General features: G+C 42.6%; 1 protein-coding gene and 1 pseudogene across 1 annotated transcript in view; one reads left to right on the top strand and one right to left on the bottom strand.

Annotated features, from left to right (window-relative positions):
- The window catches only part of RBPJ (recombination signal binding protein for immunoglobulin kappa J region), an 80074-nt gene extending 67788 nt beyond the window's left edge, over positions 1–12286 (bottom strand). The window contains exon 1 of the mRNA XM_061584161.1: positions 12261–12286. The gene's annotated coding sequence lies outside the window, so the exon portion shown is untranslated. The remainder of the gene's footprint in view (positions 1–12260) is intronic.
- On the top strand, positions 7–20636 carry LOC133364325 (tigger transposable element-derived protein 1-like; annotated as a pseudogene).
- Positions 20637–21155: the final 519 nt, after the last annotated feature.

Below are 21155 nucleotides of genomic sequence, written 5' to 3'. Positions count from 1 at the left end.
CCAACAATGCGCACGCGCAAGGGTAACCGCTTGTCACCACACTCGAGCAAAATGGGCGTGGCTAGAGAGTAAGGAACAAGACACGCTGTACCCCGCCTACTCGCTCGCGTACACACGCCAGCGCTCTCTCGCCGTCTCAAGACTCAGACACAACAGGCGTGGGAACTAAGCTCAAAGACTCGCGATATCTCGAGTTAAACGAGGGAAGCAAAAAATTGACATCGCGAGAGAGTGGTAATGGGATTGAGGAGCAGGAGTCCCTTTCTGCCTGTCCGACTTACGCGGAGATGTCGGCGTGGGAGTGACTCGAAAAAAACCATTCACAGAGAGTTGTGAAGGAGACCATTTGAGATAAGGGAGGAGTAGATGCCAAATTACGGGAGTGGAAGAAGAAACGCGGGGTATATTAGGAAAGAAAAAAGTAACAAAAATGATCATGGGGATGTTTAAAATAATTCCTTAAAATAAACAAAAAAAATTGTGTGTGTGTGTAATATATCTATTAATGTGCATTTTGGATTTTTTCTTCTGTTCATTGTACTCTACTGCATTTTTAGGAGTTTAGATTAAGTGGTTTGATTTTATTTCTAGCTTACATATGTTGCACATCACGGATCTCTGGTGAAGACGCGATTAATACCGAGCACATTGTAGTAAAAAGGTAAGCACTTCTAAGCAAGTCCTATTCATTGCAATGAAAGAATAGAATCAATAGGACTTTGGCTGCAATCCTAAACATAGTTACTAGAAAGCAGGCTCCATTTAAACTCGGTGGAATTTACTTCAGAGCACCTTAGAGAACAACTGCATTCGTTAGATAGACTTAAATTTGGCTTGATCATGCATGTAGTAAATACAAGTAACGCGAGGGCCTATTTGTAGGTTAAAAGAGGTTTCATGTAGGGTGCTGCATATGGCCACAATTAAAGTGCCACAAAACCATTGCTGTGGGTATCCGTCTGGGGAAATTTGCTGCTTTTTATCATGAAGAACATTCAGTCATACAAAGAGTGGAAAAGACCCATAAGCACTTTGCTAGCTCAATCCTGTGCTTGATGGTAAATCCCATTCATTGAAAGTATGATTTATTCCCATGGAAATTAAGTATGCTCCATGGCATTAAGCCCTATTCAGGCATTCGGTATCTGAGATTACAGAACACATGATGAAGGGGTAGTAAGAACATCTTGCCTAGCCCTGCTCCTTGAATACTGCTTGCATGTTGCTCACATAGCCCCTGCTGTCCAGTGTTTGGTGTCAGTCTAGGAGGCCTAAGGTGTGTTCTTGCTACATGTTCGGTACTCACAATCAAATGATATCTTGCAGAAACCCCCCCCCACCCGAAGCTTTGTTATTGTCAGGGAACGTCATTTTTATTATTTTTTATTATCATGATCACAGGCCTAAGTATGCCAAATTTTAAGAATCTGTAAATACTGTGAATCCTAAACTACTGAATTGGATCCAGACTAAATTACTCCAATTTTTGGCCCATCAAAATCAATCAGATCCAGATGAAACATTATTAACTTGTTTAGTCTGGATCTAATTCACTATTTTGAACATTGTTTTATTGTATTTAAGAACACACAAATAGCCTGCTGGATCAGGCCAATGGCCTATCTAGTCCAGCATCTTGTTCGCACAGTGGCAAACCAGTTGCCCATGGGAAACCCACAAGCAGAACCAGAGTGCAAAGTGCACTCTCCCCTCCTGCAGTTTCCAGCAACTGGTATTTGGAAGCATACTGCCTCTGCCTATGGAGGCAGAGTATAGCCATTGTGGCTAGTATCCATTGATAGCATCTTTTCTCTAAACTAAAAAGCCCCAAATGCTGCAACCGTTGCTCATAAGGGAGTCGCTCCATCCCCTTGATCATTTTGGTCACCCTTTTCTAAACCTTTTCCAACTCTACAATATCCTTTCTGCGATAAGGCGACCAGAACTGTATGCAATATTCCAAATGCAGCTGCACCATAGATTTATATAATGGCATTACGATATTTTATTTTCAGTTCATTGACCATTTCTGGATGAGATCCTAGGAGTATTAGAGGCAAACAGACCAGAGAGAGCTTGCACTGCAATTTCTCATTTGAATGTTTTCTTGTTAGTCCAAAAAGCATTTGCCCTTGAAGTGATTCTCAAATTGTGGGGTACAAGAAACAAAGCTCCTGTGAGCTCAAGTCCCCTATCCACTAAAAAAAACTTCCTGCTGTATCCCAGCATAATTCATTGCTCTTGCCTCTTTGAATCAGCCTCAACAGGTGAAAGGGGTACTAATTCTGCCATTTCTCTATACTGGGCATGAATGCGTTGTTCAGTCACTCAGAGCAGGCATACAGCCAAACTACTTGCCCTCAGAGGAGACTGCGCTACATGATTTCCTGCTTTGGACACGCTGCTTTCTAAGCAGGTTTAGAAACAAAACAGTGCTTTATGCAAACACATGGGTTGGGCTCCTCTGCAAGTGGGGAATTTTTATTCTTACACATTCTAAAAATTAGGCTGCAATCTTAAATACCGACTTACTTGAAAGTAAGGCCCACCGAACCTCTTACTTTTTAGTAGACATGTATAGGATTGTGCTGTTACTTGTTTTAATACATTCTTCCCTCATGGAATTCAAGATGCAATATACACAGGGTTCCTCATCAAAGCACTGACCAGACCCAAACCTGTTCCCTTCAGCAAAGTGACTGCGTCGTGATGCTCTAGATCAGCCTTTCCCAACCTTTGAGTCTAGATGTTGCTGGACTACAATTCCCATCATTCCTGACTATTGGTCGTGCTGGCTTGGGCTCATAGAAATTGTAGTCCAACAACATCTGGGGACCCAGAGGCTGGGAAAGGCTGCTCTAGATTGTAAGGGTAGAGTATGCTTCCCATTTGAACTAAGAAGGTTTCTCAATGAAAGTTGAAGGTGTTTGGAACCCTGAGATTCCCCTTAAGGTGCATCAAGGTTAGTGAAGGTGTGCTGCTGTTGTGATGTCTTTCACTAGCTGTGTATGCCAGTGGCCTCTTCTTGAGCTTCAAGCCATGCTGTGCACATGTGTTGCTTGACTGGGGGTTTAAATGTGCTGTGGTCTCTTCACCAGCCTGTGTCATAGGAAATGCTTCGGGTGTGTGTCATAAATAGGTGCCAAGGTAGTGTGCTCATGCTGCTTGGCAAGGAATGTTCATCCCAAGTTGGGTGAATTCTCTGCCAGGTACGCCAGAATTTTTATTTCCTGATTCAGTGCACACAAAAATAGTTGGCATGCTCCCTCTCCTGTATGAAGCAGCTGAACTCCTGAGAGTACTGCCATTCATCTTGAATTGAAGAGTCTTGAGATGCTTATGCCAACTTTAGCCAGGTCGCCCTTGTTGGAGAAGACGGAATTTGTCACAGACCGGGGGGAAAACAGAACAACGGCACGTGCCTTTATGCCGTTATAGAACAGGTACTCCACCTGTTGGATATCAGTTGCCAGAAGGCGGATTGAAGAAGTACCCACCAGGATTCCAAGGAGATGTTGAACGCGGTCGTCTTGGGATAAAAATCCGCTGGGTTTGGGAAAGTTCTCAATAACCAGCTTAGAGGGGTTCAAAACTAAATTCCATTTTGGGTCTTTTAGCTGGTCCCCCATCCCCTGGGTTAGGGGCTGCTTCAAGACTGCGTCCTGCCAAGGATCCTGAAAGGGTAAATAGGGGACCTGTGCATTTAAAGGTAACAGCGAAGGGGGGGTAGATGTAGCTGCCCTTACACTGAGTACTGCCATTCATCTTGAATTGCTGCCAGAAGGCAATCCAATTCTTTTGCAGCAATTTTACAAAGTTTCTGCATTAAATCCCCTCTTGCACCTCTTTTGCTGTATTCTTAAACGGATTTTTAACTGAAGTTTCATTAAGGAAAAAAGAAAAGGAGGGAGGGAAAGAATGTGAAAAGAAAAAACCCTGTCAGCTCACATTAGCAGAACATTTAAACATCCATACATCCATTTTAGTTTACATATATAGATCAATATAGGCCATCCAAATGATACAAGTCTAAATGAAGTTGGTGTTTGTAGAAAGTATGTTCAAATGTGGCAATGGTGTTTAAGTCATCAAACCATCACATAGAAGTTGGTGGGTATTTATCCTTCCAAGCTCAAAGTATAAGTCTCTTAGCGATCATTAGGGCATGTAAAATCCATTCCCCCCATTGTGGCATTTGTAGCAATTGTAATGCGCTGTGCTAGATCCAGTATGATTTTTAATTGTATTCTTACTGCTTTTATTTCTTAAAGTGTATTTTTATAGTACTAAAATTTGCATTTCATACAATTAAAATTGTAATACAATAAAATACAATAGAAGAACTAAAAGAAGCAATAAAATACAATTAAAAATAAATATGGATGTGACGTCATGGTGCACCTTAATGAAGCTTGTGGGCCTCTGGTGGTCCATGGACCACAGTTTGGGAACCCCTGGTCTAGACTCTGTAACAGAACCGCTGATGCTACAAACCTGGAGCACATCATTATGGTGTGAAATAAATTTTCCTGTTGTCAAATCTGGCATGCTCTGAGCACCCATTTACAACAATGATTTAGCCTTTGCCAGCGGCGTCACTAGCGGGAGTGCGGGGAGGTGCGGACCTCCGGCGCGCGCCCTCCCAGGTGCATGGACGGGGGTGGCTGGCCTTGTGTGTGTGCACGTGCACACGCACCCACTCACCATGCACTCCAGGCTGGTGGTGGAAGGCCCGTCCCGGCTTCACCGCCAGCGAGCGGGCGCCTGCTGTTGGTCTCGCCCACCCATCTCCAAGGAGGAGTTGGCTGCCCCGACCCAGAGCGCTTCTCGGCTCCTTTGCCAGCCAACGGCACGGGGCGGGGTAGCTCTGGGTGTCACCCCCCTCAGGGTGTCACCCGGGTGCAGTCCGCACCCTCCGCACCTCGGTAGTGACGCCCCTGGCCTTTGCTGCTGCTAATGATGTTGCCATTCAAATGTTCTTTTCTGCAGCCTCTAGCTCCTATGTATTCATTTTGCACACATGCACACACCGAGAGAGCATCTGTCTAGAAAGAATCTGGAATTCACAGTAGTCTGGTTTTTAACATGTCAAATTATGCACTTTATTAAATTATGGAATCTATTATTATTAATTATTATAACATATTATAGTCCTACAAAAATAGCATATCTTTATTCAGTTGGGGGCATATCTATGCTGCACATTTATATTGGATTTGATGCTACTTTTAATTGTCATGACTTCATTCTAAGGATCCTGAGAATTGGAGTTTGATTAAGGTACTGAAAAAATCTCTTAGAAAATTACAGTTTCCAGAGAGCTACAATTTCCTTTGGGAATGACTATTAAAACACTTTAATTCTGTGGTATAGCTGTGCTCTCAATCTAGTTGCTGTTGCATGCATATTTTCTGCCGTTCCTTATTGCTTCTAGTAGCCTATTTTCTTAAAATGCATATTTTTGAAACTGAAGACTGAAATTAGTTCAGATACAATTCTGTTTTCTCATTCTTTTTCATTTATTTTATCATTGTTTTTATAGCACCGTCAGCATACAAGGCACTTTAGGGGTAATGTAGGCAAAAAGGTAGGTCCTTGCCATAAGGAATTTTTAGTCTACATTTTGACAGGGCAAAAAACAGAATAAGAAATGAGAAGAAAGGATGAATGCAAGCAAATTCATTTACATGTATTTAAGGCTTCATTTTAGTTGAGGAAGAAAACTAAGCCTGCAATTCTTAACAGACTTACTTGAAAGTCAGTCCCACTGAACTCAGTAAGGCTTACTTCTGAGGACTATATGGGATTAAGTCAAAGGATTTATGGAAGAGGTGGGTTCTTTCCTATCGATTAGGAGGGGTACAGGTAGTGATCTTCAGATGCAAGAGTAGAGAAAGCTGGTTGGCAAATTATAAAAGACTAGTCTTCATGCCATTTACTTTCTACACTCAAGTAGCACCTAACAGCTCTGGAACTCCTTGTGTTGTAAATGCCATGGCCCATAGCTGCTGGGACTTTGAAGAGGTGTGCTTCAGTAGTGGTTGGTTCCATAGAATGGGAAATATTTCATACAAATAAACCCTGGTTTACAATTAAAAGAAACACAAAGCAACAATTAAAAAATGGTTTCCTGAAAACAAATTTGATTATGAATAAGTCCTATTTACATAGCATTAGCCCTGTGTTTTAGAAAGCTGAAACCTGAATTCCCCTAGGGTGAGGGTGGGGAACCTTTGGCCCTCCAGATGTTGCTGGACTTCAATTCTCATCAACCCTAGCAAGCATGGCCAATGACCAGGGATTATGAGAGTTGTAGTTCAGCAACATCTGGAGGGCCAAAGTTTCCCCTCACCTGCCCTAGGGGTTCAAGCTGCTAACTTAGTTGTTTTACCAAGGTACTCAGTTTACTTAGCATTCTATGCATGCGCTGAAACTCCTTGCCTCCTTTAATTTTGCTCAACAGATGGCTATGGAATGGCCATGAACTCTTCGTAAGCATGGCAAAGAAAGCTATCTTTGGTATAGGCTGGCTGCCCTTATTAACAACAAACACCTTCAATTGGATTGGCAGGAGCAAGAACTTTGGATGTATGCCAATACCTAACTGTCCACCTGATCGATCTGACAACTGTTAACACAAGCACATGCTTCTTTTGGGTCATTCACTAGACCTGGCGAGAACAAAATCCTCCTTCCAATTTGCACTGCCCTACTGTTAATGATAATTAGAACAAAGAGTCTGATGACACAAACCATTTTATTAGGGCAGACATTTTTGTGGACTACAGACCAGTTCATCAGATGACTTAAGTGCTATCCTGAGTTACAGAGATATAGGTATATATGGTCTGTAGTAGGCAGGAATCGTAAACAGAGGTCAAAGGAAAAGGAAGTCCAGTCAGTGAAGAGTGATATAATTCACAAAACTGTAGTCAACAACAGTATTACTTTCTGTACTTTTTGCATTTCATTTCCCTCTGACCTCACTGTTACACACAAACTATGCATGCCTGTAGCTTATAACACTTGTGCACCTAATGAAGTGGACTATAGTCTGTAAAAGCCTATGCCATAATACATTTTATTTATTTATTATTTGATTTATATCCCGCCCTTCCTCCCAGCAGGAGCCCAGGGTGGCACATTTTGAACTCTTTAAGATGCCAGTGTGGTGTAGTGGTTAGTGTTGGACTACGACCTTGGATACCAGGGTTCAAGTCCCCCCACAGCCATGAAGCTCACTTTGTGACCTTGGGCCAGTCACTGCCTCTCAGCCTCAGAGGGAGGCAATGGCAAACCCCCTCTGAATACTGCTTACCATGAAAACCCTATTCATAGGGTCACCATAAGTCGGAATCGACTTGAAGGCAGTCCATTTCCATTTTCAAGATGCTATACAAGAATCTTGGTTGTTTCTGCTTCAACAGACTGCTATCTTTCTAGAAACTAATCACGAATTGTTTGCATGTCTTAAGGTTAAGTTCCTCTACCTCCATTCTGCACTTGGGTCACCTCTGTCACTCAAGTCCAGATATGGTATGGACTTGGGACACTGGCTAATGACCTTCACCATTGCCTCCTAAGATTGCCCAATCAAGATTGCATCGGGAAACTTGGAATATTGTACCGCTAGCACTTCACCTTTTGTCTTGGAAGTACCCTGTCCCTCTCCTATCCTTAACCTCAATGTAATTTGTCATTTAGTCTCAACTAACCCCACCTCTCAGGAAGAGAAGTCCTTTGTTGTTTGCACCTAAGAGATCACAATGTTCAGTCTTTTTGCTCTGTTTTCTCCATTTCCTAAATCTCACTCGACTGCGCAAACCTGTACCACTTGCATTTGAACATTCTCCGGATATGTTTAGGCCTCCATTTCAGACCAACAGATCTCTGTCCTCTCTTAAGATTGCTCCAAGCTGGTTCAATTCCAGGAATTCACTTTGCTTGGACTGCCATGTGATGATGCAAGACAAGTTGCTCCAGCACTAGCTAGCTTTCCTCCATTACCCCACCTCCCATTAACTTCTTACCCTGTTCTCTTGCCTCCTTTCCTTGTCTGTTTGTTTTTCAGGTTAGTTAGGAAGCTTGAAGGAATACTAGCCCGTGTTCTCCCTTAAGGAAACAAATCTACTTTTGAACCACAAAAATGTCCTTATTTTCCACCAGGATATTAGTGTTGGTGAAATACTGGATGAAACACTGGTCAGCGCAGCCTGTACATATTGAGAGATAGATTGTGGTATATATCCAAAATACTTGAGCTCAGCTGCTTCAAGAAATATGGCATACAAATGTGAGGTCTTGGTGCAACTCAGGTCACTCGCTCCTTTCCTTCCTTGGTGTTTTCATACTTTCTGTTTCTCTCTTGGCTTCTCCATTTTCTAAATCCCACTATCCTTCAGCCCTTGTCTGACCCAAACCTGTATCATTTGCATTTGAGCATTTGCCAGGTGTGTCTAGGCCGCCATTTCAGCCCCCCAGTTCTCTAGCACCACTCTCTGCTCCTTATAATGGCAACAGTCAAGCTCTCTTCCTCCATCTGTCTCTGTCATTAGAAACAAGTCAAGTGTCAGCTTTCAGTCCAGGCAATCTGGGTTTAGATAGCCTGTGCACAATTTTAGTCTCGTGTAAATGTTGCATTTGGAGAATCAAGCCCCAAAGCCATTTTACGTTCAAACAACATTTTGGCTCTGTGAATAATTTTTTTTCTTTTTTTTTGCTCTTTGAGACCAAAGGAACCTTCTTATTCCCACAAGTAATTAAGGTAACAAAGATACAATCAATCTCCCCCATGACGTGCAATGATTCTGGCTAAAAGATCTTAAAATATCACACCTCCGTGGTCACATTTGTTTTACACATGTGTTAGTGTAACATGTGATAAGGAACACTCGGAGGCTTCTAACAATGGATCAAAGTTAGTGGAGTCAGGATTGGATTCCAGTATGATCTGCTCTTTTTCAGAAGGTGGTACCCTGCTTCTTACAATATGCATGATCACAGTTGCTACCTCCCCGGCCTGATCGCTATTTACACTGAGGAACAGAACAAACAAACAAAAAATGAAGGGGAAATAAAAACTTCTTCATTCTTAATCCACATGAAGACAATTTAGAGGGTAGATATGATGCCTAGCTAAGGAAATACGTCTTCTGGAAAATATACATATATTGCTCGATGGTATTATTGTAGTTTGTGAGCCTGAAAAAAAAAAGGAATAGGCAGACAAGTATGTTGAACACAGATGCAAATGCAGGTGCTGGTAAAGGAAGGCACCTTTGCTCTCTCCCAAACACGCACTCAGGTATGGAAGTGACTTCCCTGCGATATGTTCCCACACTGCTGGGCATCTAGCCCTTGTTCTCCATAGAGCAGAGTGATGATCAGGTAGGAAAGGCCTGCATAACTGGCCTCACCCAAATGGTTGTGATAGTCACTCCTCAGTGGTTTGGGGCCATACCATAGAAAACTAGATCCCACACTGCTCACTGAAGAGATCATATCAAGCAATTACCTGGAAAGTACAATCTTACATAAGTGTCTTGGTGCTAGCTCCAGATTTTGAGGGGGTCCATATGCAATACTCCCTCAGTGGGCCCTCATCCTCATTGCAATAATCTACTTTCTCTTCCTTTCCCTCTCACCTCAATTCCCACCACCACTCAGAGAGAAAGGCAAGAAAATGAGCAGGCTGTGTTGTCTCTTCTATCCCGTGTTTGCTCATGTACTCCACAGGAATAGAGAAGGTAAATGGATGGCAATGGCAAGGAGGAGGGACAACAGGTCCAGGAGACTGTGGTGATCAGCAGTGAGGCTCTTATTGAGGCATGGGCCTCAGCTGATGGCTGACAATGCTGACCTCTGACTCTGCTTCTTATCCTACGAGATTGTGTGTCTGTGTGACACACAAGTAAAGTGGCCTCACTGGCCAAATGGGGAGGCCTGGCAGGCCTAATTTGGCCCATGGGCTAGAGGTTCCCTATCACTGTCGAATCACATGACATGGAGAAGCTGGGATAAGATCATGACTAAGGCTCCCTTTTCAGACATATATACAAAAAAGGCAGGTCTCCATCCCAGGAAGCTTATTTTCCCAAGATCCAAACCTACAGAGGAGTCATTGGCCAGAGAGAGCAGCAGGACCGAGGTGAATACCTAAAGAAAGGGAGGGAGATAATTTCAATCATCCAACATAGTGCTCATCAGGCAGCTAGGACAACATACATGGCACTAGGAGGATCCTAATCAGCATGCTATGGAAGGCTGATGCAAGGCTAAGCCCAAGGCCTAGGACAGAGAGAGTAGATAACATGTGATGCTGCCCACATTACTGGTTAGAAGAAGCCTACTGAGGATTAACTAATGAAGTGAGATATGTACTGCTTGTCAAGAAAGTCTAGGGTTGCCATATTCCAGTTCCACAAATCCGGGCAGGTTAATTTGCATATTATGCAAATTATTTGCATATTATTTGCATATTAATGTTTGGATTGTCCAGTTGTTTTGTTTTTGTGCCTAGGAATTACCACCAAAAACTGGGGAAAGATGTGAGAAATCTTTTTTTTTAAAGCAACATTTTCAGCCTTAAATGCCTAGACTCTCGTTTCCAACACTATGGAGTATTGATTGATTGATTAAGAGAATTTATATCCTGCCCTTTTGCTGTTAAAAACAGAGCTCAGCACAGCTTACAAATATAATAAAAACAATAAAAATACACAATCAATATAAAAACATAATAAAAACATAAAATAGCAACAAACATAAAGTAAGTCAGGGCAGCAGCACGGTTAACCATAACATATACAATATATTTCAGAGATGTGGTGGGTGGAGAAAAACAAGCCAAAATGTTAGGAAAAGGAGTCTTTCACACCACATGCTCGGTTCTAAATACTGTTGCAGCAAGTTTTACAAGTTTCTCCAGTATTCCACTGGTGCAGGCACTCAGACATTCAAAGTATCTGTATGTTTCTTAGGTTTTATAAAAGCAGAGCTTTGCTTAACTCAAAATTTCTCAACCACATCTACACAGGTTCCACCTCCATACTCAAAATGAAACTGGGCCTGGAAGTGTGCAACAACCCCACACATACCTTGCTAATTAGATTACCAATGCCAGGATGTCTGTTTTATCGACTACTCTCCTGCTCCCCCACACACACCGGGCATCATGAAAGACCCAGTCCTGGGTTCAGAAAGAAAATAAATATCTGGTCCTCTTCAAAGTATTGATAAGCCTCTTGTTTTAATTGAAATAATAATTATAAATTCTTGTTCTTATCACTAATGGGAGTTAATTATCTTGCATATGCTGCTGTTGCTTCTATGGCTGTAACCTAGTGTTAAAGATAAGTGAAATGCAAATAGGAAAAAAAAACACAGAAGGCAGTAACACTTCCTAAATGTAATACCATACCAACCACAACAAGATTCTTATGAGTAAGGCAAAAAACTAAGCATCTCACAACCAATCAGGATTCCTAACCAAAAACCAAAAATAGGATAAATGAAGAAATATTTATATAAAAGCATGACTATCAAATATATTTATTATTTACACAAACTGTAAAGATATTTATAGTGCAATCCTAGGTTTATTTATTCAGAAGCAAATCCCAGCGTATTCAGTGGGGCTTACTCAAACAGGGACAAAACTGCAACCTCAAGTGATAAGCAACTTCATTCACACAACCCAAAATTCTGAATCATGCCACTTTATGCTGTTTTGCAACTGTTTATACTTGTTTTATGGTCATTGGATTTTAAATGGCTTTATTTCTTGTTGTGAGCTGCATTGGTTTCCAACTCCACCTCACAGGGTTGTTGGAAACACTCCATACACGCACACGCACACACAGCAGATGTATAAATACATACAGCCCATATAATAGTTTATTGTCAAACCAGTTGGTCATTGCAGAAAAATCAGTATTAGTTTTAAAAATTTCCTACAGAATAAAAACTGTAGTACCTAAGTAAGCCCTCCCTACTTGCTTTAAAATTGGACTGGAGACAGAAAGAGTTTGAACACAAACATAATTCTTTTTTACATTCACTCCAAAGTCCCATTGATTTTCAGCACATTCATAACCATGTCTACTCAAAGTAAATCCTGTTGAATTAAATGGGATTTACTTTGGGCATATGGGATTAGCATTGCTTTTACAAAAAGCAAGTATTGGGAAGGTTTTCAAAACACTGCCCAAGCTCTGACTCCTGCACACAAGAGGAAAAAAAACTGAAATGTATATACTTACCCAATTTATGAGATTTTCAGATAAACGGGGGTGGGTGGGTGAAACCACCATTTTGTTTTCTAGACACTGCCTGAGGTCAATGAAACTGAAACACAATCCCTGATTGGCTGCAATGCTGAACGGGCGGGGTTAAAGCTACAAAGTGCTATAGTACAGTATTGTTTAAAGAAAGATTTAACAGTCGAGGAGGGTGGCTGACGTTTTTATGTATATCTCGAGAACCGGACCACCTAGAAACTTAATTTTTTATTTAAATTAAAGCTGAGAATCCGGGCCACGTAAGGGGCTAGCCGGGCGCCGGGTGGCATGCATAGAATCTGGGTAAAACCCGGCTATCCGGGCAATATGGCAACCCTAAGAAAGTCCTTCAGTTTATTGTCAGGACAACAATGGATTTAGTGCTCCATGCTTTTCAGTTAAGTTTCCCAAGACTTACGCTGAAACGGTTTCTTGTGGTCTTCTAAGGCTGTGAAGAAATATTATACAGGAAAGGGGAATGTGTGTGGTTTTCATTTCTTACTTCTTTTATCATTCTTCAATTTGTACCCAAGTTGGGAGGTGATTCCCCTCCCCCCCCCGTAGAAAGATTTGTGCAGCATCCACATCAAATTTGTTAAGATGAGATTTTCACCGCTCAGAAGTTCTTATTAATGACAACAAAGGCACCCTTAAGGTGACAGTTAGCATTTTGCCAACTTGTACCATGTATGCAGCTGTTGCCACAGAAAGGAGGGAAACGAACAGCCTGGCTGTCTTTCAGAAACAAAAAAAGAAACAGCACAGGCTATTAGTTCCAGATCAGTGGAGACCCTGTACCACCATCTGCTGGGGGTCTGAGCAGTGTCCAGGTCAGCATTCGTCAGGCACAAACTCAATGCCTTCCGCTGAGCTGCACCCAGCAGTACATATTTGCAAGAACAATACAGCAAACCTGCTCCCAAGACAGTAGCAGCACAATGCCATCCCATTTTGAACAAAGGAAACATAACCCCAAGTGAATATGCATCGCAAAAGATGTGCTTGAGGTAGGGGAGGCAATTGTGGCTTGTTCATTTCAGAATCTAATAGGATGGAGAGAGGAGCAAAGCAATAAGGTGGGGACAGAGAAGGGAGAGTTGTCGTTAGCTATAAAATGGGGATCACATAGATAGCGCTTCTCCTGGAAACTTATAGCATTTTTGTGGTACAGGTATCTCTTTAGTTATAAGCAGGTAAGCACAGTGATGAACAGTGCTCTTTGGTGAAGCAGCAAAACGTGCCAAGCAGCATCACTATTGCATCCTAACTGATCCAATGACATCTGATGAGAGGAGGATGATTTTGAAACAACAGTGCTTTCAAAGTTAGAGTAGATGTGAGCAATTTCTCTGAAAAAAAAATCATCACAATCAACTGCTGAGGGTTCTAATGAAATGCACACTAAAATAAACACTAAACAAAAACAGCACACATACAATCAGATTATGGGAACCAGAGGTAGAGCTGTGTGTCATTAAAATACTGGTGGCACTATAATCCATGTTTCAGGATGACCTCACCCAATGGTTTCATGAATCTGTTGAAAAGCATGGGAGACAAGATGGATCCCTGTGGTAACCTGTAAGTCAAAGTCCAAAGGGTAGAATAGGTTTGTTTTGGGAACACCCTTCCAGGAAGTCTTAGAACTACCATAAAACTGGCCCTCCCAGTCCCATACTGGCCAGGCAACTCATAACAACATAAGAAGAGCCTGCTACATCAGGACAATGGCCCATCTAGTCCAGCACCTTGTATTCACAGTGGCCAACCAGATTCCTAAGGGAAGCCCATAAACAAGACCTGAGTGCAAGAGCACTCTCCCCCTCCTGTGACTTCCAGGAACTGGCATTCAGAAATATACTACCTCTGACCATGAGAGCAGGAGGACACCATGATGTATGGCATCAGAAGCTGCTGAGATGTCCAGAAGAATGAACAGGGTTGCACTCTCTTGGCTATCTCCCCATGCAGATCATCCACCAGGAAGAAGACTGGCAATTTTAGTCCCAAAGCCTGATTAGAATTTATATAAGCACATAAGAACATAAGAAGAGCCTGCTGGATCAGGCCAGTGGCCCATCTAGTCCAGCATCCTGTTCTCACAGTGGCCAACCAGGTGCCTGGGGGAAGCCTGCAAGCAGGAACCGAGTGCAAGAACCCTCCTGAGGCTTCCAGCAACTGGTTTTCAGAAGCATACTGCCTCTGACTAGGGTGGCAGAGAACAGCCATCATGGCTAGTAGCCATTGATAGCCCAGTCCTCCATGAATTTGTCTAATCTTCTTTTAAAGCCATCCAAGCTGGTGGTCATTACTGCATCTTGTGGGAGCAAATTCCATAGTTTAACTATGCGCTGAGTAAAGAAGTACTTCCTTTTGTCTGTCCTGAATCTTCCAACATTCAGCTTCTTTGAATGTCCACGAGTTCTAGTATTATGAGAGAGGGAGAAAAACTTTTCTCTATCCAGTTTCTCAATGCCATGCATAATTTTATACACTTCTATCATGTCTCCTCTGACCCGCCTTTTCTCTAAACTAAAAAGCCCCAAATGCTGCAACCTTTCCTTGTAAGGGAGTCGCTCCATCCCCTTGATCATTCTGTTTGCCCTCTTCTGAACCTTTCCCAACTCTATAATATCCTTTTTGAGATGAGGCGACCAGAACTGTACACAGTATTCCAAATGCAGCCGCACCATAGATTTATACAACGGCATTATGATATTGGCTGTTTTATTTTCAATACCTTTCCTAATTATTGCTAGCATGGAATTTGCCTTTTTCACAGCTGCCGCACACTGGGTCGACATTTTCATCGTGCTGTCCACTACAACCCCAAGGTCTCTCTCCTGGTCGGTCACCGCCAGTTCAGACCCCATGAGCGTATATGTGAAATTCAGATTTTTTGCTCTAATATGCATAATTTTACACTTGTTTATACTGAATTGCATTTGCCATTTTTCCACCCATTCACTCAGTTTGGAGAGGTCTTTTTGGAGCTCTTCGCAATCCCTTTTTGTTTTAACAACCCTGAACAATTTAGTGTCATCAGCAAACTTGGCCACTTCACTGCTCACTCCTAATTCTAGGTCATTAATGAACAAGTTGAAAAGTACAGGTCCCAATACCGATCCCTGAGGGACTCCACTTTCTACAGCCCTCCATTGGGAGAGCTGTCCGTTTATTCCTACTCTCTGCTTTCTGCTTCTTAACCAATTCCTTATCCACAAGATGACCTCTCCTCTTATTCCATGACTGCTAAGCTTCCTCAGAAGTCTTTGGTGAGGTACCTTGTCAAACGCTTTTTGAATGTAATGGCTCTAATAATCTGTTTCATCTTTATTGATGGCAACCCTGCGTGAACAGCAGAGAAAAGTAGGTGAAGCGCTGGGGATGGCGGGCGGTTCAGAAGCTTGTCTTCCAATCCGCAGGATCGCAGAAGGGAAGCAGAGGGGCCCGGGGCAGGCTAATGCCCAAGGGCCCCCACATTCCTGGAGCCGGCCCTGACTGGCACCATCTCTGTTATATTTTCAAGGCCTACTGAAGACCTTCCTCTTTCAACAAGCCTTTTAAGTAGAGACCTTATCCCAGTCTGCATCTGTGCTGGAACTGCTTTTTAATATGGTTTTTAAAGCTTTTTTTAAAAAATGTTTTGTTTTAATATATTTTAAAGTTTGTTTTTGTGATGTTTTAGAGTGTTTTTAATGCTTTTGTTTGTGGCCATGGCAAGCCTATTGGGAGGAAGGAGGGAATATAAATTTAATAAATAATAATAATATATATTATGAAGTTTTAAATGTGTTGCTTTTCAGCATCCTAATGACAACCTCAGTCTCTGTGTGATTACTAATATCTCCATCTACTCGTAGTCATAATGCTGCTGTACCAAACAGAGCCAAGCGCCAAGCATGACTGGGCCCTTGGGCACCAGCCTGCCCCATGCCTGCGGCACCATAGCTCAACAACCCCCCTACAGGTGGCGCCGGGGTAATAAGCCCACAAGCACACCCCATCTATCTCTTGTGTCATGTGAATGACATATACGCGTAGCGTGTGTGCCTGCCATCAACCAAGATGGCAGTGGGGGCATCAACCCCTTGAGCTCCCACTGCAGTGCAAGCACACCCCATCTATCTCTTGTGTCGTATGAATGACATATACGCGTAGCGTGTGTGCCTGCCATCAACCAAGATGGCAGTGGGGGCATCAACCCCTTGAGCTCCCACTGCAGTGCTGCAGATCATGGAATGGGAGTGCCACCCTCCCATCCTAAGGAGAGTCCCTTGACCAGGGTCTAACCTGGCTGCCCTCTGGCACCAGTCCTGGTACCAAATGTCAACAGTTGAACATTTCCCAAGGAAAAGTGGGGTTTAAGGGCCCAATATCCCCTGCCCCAATGCCTACCTGTTTTGTACTGGTTTAGGGTACCTTCACAGCCCTGACTGCTGCAGTGCCTCCCCGCTCCCTTTATACACATATTTTGGCAAATTAAGTTAATTCAGACTGAGAGTTGCCCTTAGTCCAGTCTGCTTCCACAGTCTATGCTGAAACTTACACAAATGCCCAAAGGCCTCTGGGCATGGCTAGGAATTGGTATTTTCACCAGGCTTAGCCATGCTGGTGGCCTTTGGCCATGTGAGGTGGCATAGTTGACTGCTCTGGGATACACCATCATGCTTTGCTAGAAACTACTTCATATGATCTGAGGCTCTGCTACAGCTCGGAGGGGTGAGGGGTCACAGACTCTTTGCCATACTAGAGTTCTCTGGTTATTTTATAAGGGCCAAGAATCTGCTAGAACGTTTTGCATTCATTTTGGAGAATGCATGACTGACCTAAGACATTTTACTGCTTGAGGCCAAGGCAGTGCCTCCCCACTCCTATGCCATATACACAAGCTGATTGGACTGGCAGTAGAGATTATTTTATCACTGGTAGGGACAGCATCCTCTATTGCACTGAAGGCTGCAGGCTATATGACATACATAGCTCTGTCCTCCAGTACCTTGCAGCTGCTCCTTGCCCCCCAAGCATTTGCTGCCTGAGGCAGTTGCCTCACACTGGACCTATCCGCATTATACCACTTTTGGCTTCCCCCAAAGAATCCTGGGAACTGTAGTTTGTTAAAGGTGCTGAGAGTTGTTAGGAGACCCCTTTTCCCCTCACAGAGCTACAGTTCCTAGACTGGTTTAACAGTCAATTCCTCTTCCAAAGGAACTCTGAAATTGTAGCTCTGTGAAGGTAATAAGGATCTCCTAACAACACTCAGCGCTCTTACAAAACTACAGTTCCCAGGATTCTTGGGGGGAAGCCATTACTGTTTAAAGTGGTATGATATTACTTTAAATGTATAGTGCAGATGGGGCCTCTGTTTAATGATATTGGGCCAGCTCTGCAAAGAAAGAAAGAAAGAAAGAAAGAAAGAAAGAAAGAAAGAAAGAAAGAAAGAAAGAAAGAAAGAAAGAAAGAAAGAAAGAAAGAAAGAAAGAAAGAAAGAAAGAAAGAAAGAAAGGCTGGTTCGGTGGGCACCCAGGTTTGATCCCAGTTGGCAGGCAATTCAACAGTACCTCCAGTCTGCAGAATATCAGTATATGAAGATATTGCTGACAAACACACTTTAAACTGCATATATTCTAATGGGTGTTGTTTTATGAGGCCCTACAGTAGGGCCCCACTTTACAGCGCTTCGCTTCTCGGCGCTTCGTTAATGCGGCAGTTTTGAATTCCCATATGTGCGGCGCTTGTTCCGTTTTTGTGGCGATTTTCCGATTTTGCGGTATGACACACTTGATGGCGCCCGACACCCTGAGCATGTCGTCAGAGCTTGGAGACGTTCCTCCTACAGTTGGGCTGATGGGAGTTGTAGTTGAAACAAGGAACGTTTCCAAGCTCTGAGTCCGAGAAGAGCATCGGGCGCCATTTTACAGTGTACTGTATTGTCAGTGCAGTCTGATTCAGCATTTGTGCATTCAGCGTCTCACTGTGTTCTGGCAATTTTCCAAACGTTCAAAGGTTAAGATTACAGTACTGTACTGTATTATATTATATTATACTGTACACTGTATATAAATATATATAAAATATAATAATTTATAATACTTATAATTTATTTATAATATATCAATATAATAATATATATTATATTATATATTATATACAATAATACTGTATATGATATATAATATATATATAATATACTGTATATATATACTGCAATATACAGTATATAATATATACTGTACTGTATACAGTAAAAATATAAAAATATACTGTATACAGTACTGTACTGTATAAAATATATAAAGTACTGTACAGTAATATTTTTGTGTTAATTACAATTGCATCTCAGTGTAGTACTAGTGATAAAAAAAAGGAGTCGTAAGCCTCTTACTTTAGCTGCCAAGTTTAAATGATTAAACTAAGTGAACAAGGCATGTCTATGGCTGAGATAGGTTGTCAGCTAGGTTTGGCTCGCCAAACAATTACCACAGTTGTGAACACTAAGAAGAAAGTGTTGAAAGAAATTAAAAGTGCCACACCAGTGAACACACTACAGTTATAAGAAAACGTGATAGCCTTACTGCTGACATGGAAAAACTTTTAGTGGTGTGGATTGAAGATCAAACCAGTCACAACGTGCCTTTAAGCCGAGCCATCATCCAGGGCAAGGCCCTAAGTCTCTTCAATGCTATGAAGGCTGAGAGAGGCGAGGAAGCTGCTGAGGATAAATTCGAAGCTAGCAGAGGCTGGTTTAACAGGTTTAAGGAAAGAAGCCATCTCCACAATATCTAAGTGCAGGGTGAAGCAGCTAGTGCTGATGCAGAAGCTGCAGAAAGTTATCCACATGAACTTGCAAAGATCATCGAAGATGGTGGATATACTAAGAAGCAGATTTTCAACGTGGATGAAACTGGGCTGTATTGGAAGAAGATGCCGTCTAGGACTTTTATTGCTAAAGAGGAGAAGTCAATGCCTGGCTTCAAAGCTGCAAAAGACAGACTAACTCTCTTGTTAAGGGCTAACGCAGCTGGTGATTGCAAGGTAAAACCTATGATGATTTATCACTCTGAAAATCCTAGGGCCCTAAAGAACTATGCAAAAGCTAGCCTCCCTGTTTATTATAAATCTAATTCAAAAGCTTGGATGACTGTCAGTCTTTTCTCAAATTGGTTCGCGAACTATTTTAAGCCTACAGTTGAGGCTTACTGCAAAGAAAAGAAAATTCCTTTTAAGATTTTACTTCTTACAGACAATGCCCCTGGCCATCCTAGAGCTCTAGGAGATATGTACGAGGAGATAAATGTTATTTTTCTACCTGCAAATACAACTTCATTGCTGCAGCCTATGGACCAAGGTGTAATTGCAGCATTTAAACCCTATTACCTAAGAATATCTTTTGCTAAGGCTATAAATGCCTTAGACAGCAATACAGTACTACCTGGGCAAAGTGAAAATAAATTAAAAGCACTTTGGAAAGGCTTCACGATTTTGGGTGGTATAAAAACTATTAGAAATGCATGGCAGGAAGTTAAAGAAACAACATTGAAAGGTGTTTGGAAGAAGCTAATTCCCACGCTAGTGGATGATTGTGAAAGCTTTGAGAATCCAGTGGAGGAAGTCACTACAAACGTTTTGGAAATGGCAAGGGAATTAGAATTGGAAGTCGAGCCTGAGGATGTGGCATAATTGCTTATCTCTCATGACGAGACCCTAACAGATTAAGAACTTCTTCTGATTGAAGAGCAAAGAAGGCTGTTTCTCGAAGAGGAGTCCCATCCTGATAATAGTCCTGCTGTGCCTAGAGAAATGACAACCAAGGAATTGGAAGAAGCTATCAACTGTATAGAAATGGGGATGGCAGCTTTTGAGAGGATTGATCCAAATTTCGAAAGAAGTTCTAAAGTGAATGCAGGCCTTCTAAACGATATTGCAAGCTATAAAGAAATTCTAAGGGAAAGGAGACAGGAGTTCATCAGGCAAAGTTCATTGCTTTCCTACTTAAAAAAGTACCATCGCAACCTTCGACCTCAACAACTACAACTAGCCTTGAACAACCTTCAACTTCAATGTCAACATCAACAGCAAGAGCTTCATCCAAGTCTCCACCATCAAATCCAATAAGATGATGGAGAACTGGATGACTTGGACTCAGACAATGAAAAATGTGCCAGCCCCAGGGGCAACAGCAAAGGCTTGCCAAGCAACAGAGAGCCAGTCGGCCTCACAGCCCTAAAGGATGTAGGAAGTGCTTCTTTTTACCCAGCCTTTCAGTAATTGTTCTGGGAGAACTTTGCACTTGGGCTTAAGGCAGACTGAAGGAGGAACTGCTGCTCCTCCCAGCCAGTTCTGACCAGAGCTTGGAAAAGTTACTTTTTTGAACTACAACTCCCATCAGCCCCAGCCAGCATGGCCATTGGATTGGGCTGATGGGAGTTGTAGTTCAAAAAAGTAACTTTTCCAAGCTCTGGTTCTGACCCTTAGAAATCACCTGTTTATGTGTGGTATCATCAGTCTCGCCATCTCTCTCCTGCCTGTGCTGCCCATTTTTCTGACTTTCTTACCATTGTGTTAACGGCCCAATCTCAACACCCTAAAGGATGAAAGGGCAGACTATGCCAAGCACTTCTCTGCCCAGAGGCTGATCACCTTTGCGTGAGCAGGAATAACACCTGCATCAGTTCCAACGCACTCCTCAGCGCCGTGCCAGAAGACCCAGAAAAGATAGAAGCGCTGCAGCCAAGGTAAGCAATCTGTGTTTACCGAGTGAGCGAGTGAGCAAGTGGGGGTGGGGTGGGAGGGCAAGTGAGTGGGGGGCTGGTGGGAGGGTGAGTGAGTGGGGGGGAGGGCAAGCGAGGGAGGCGGCGAGCGAGCGAACAGGCAGGG

This window comes from Rhineura floridana, chromosome 9, assembly GCF_030035675.1.
Source record: "Rhineura floridana isolate rRhiFlo1 chromosome 9, rRhiFlo1.hap2, whole genome shotgun sequence".
NCBI classification, from domain to species: Eukaryota; Metazoa; Chordata; class Lepidosauria; order Squamata; family Rhineuridae; genus Rhineura; species Rhineura floridana.
The sequence above is the reverse complement of the archived record's forward strand: the minus strand, read 5'-3'. Positions and strand labels throughout refer to the sequence as shown.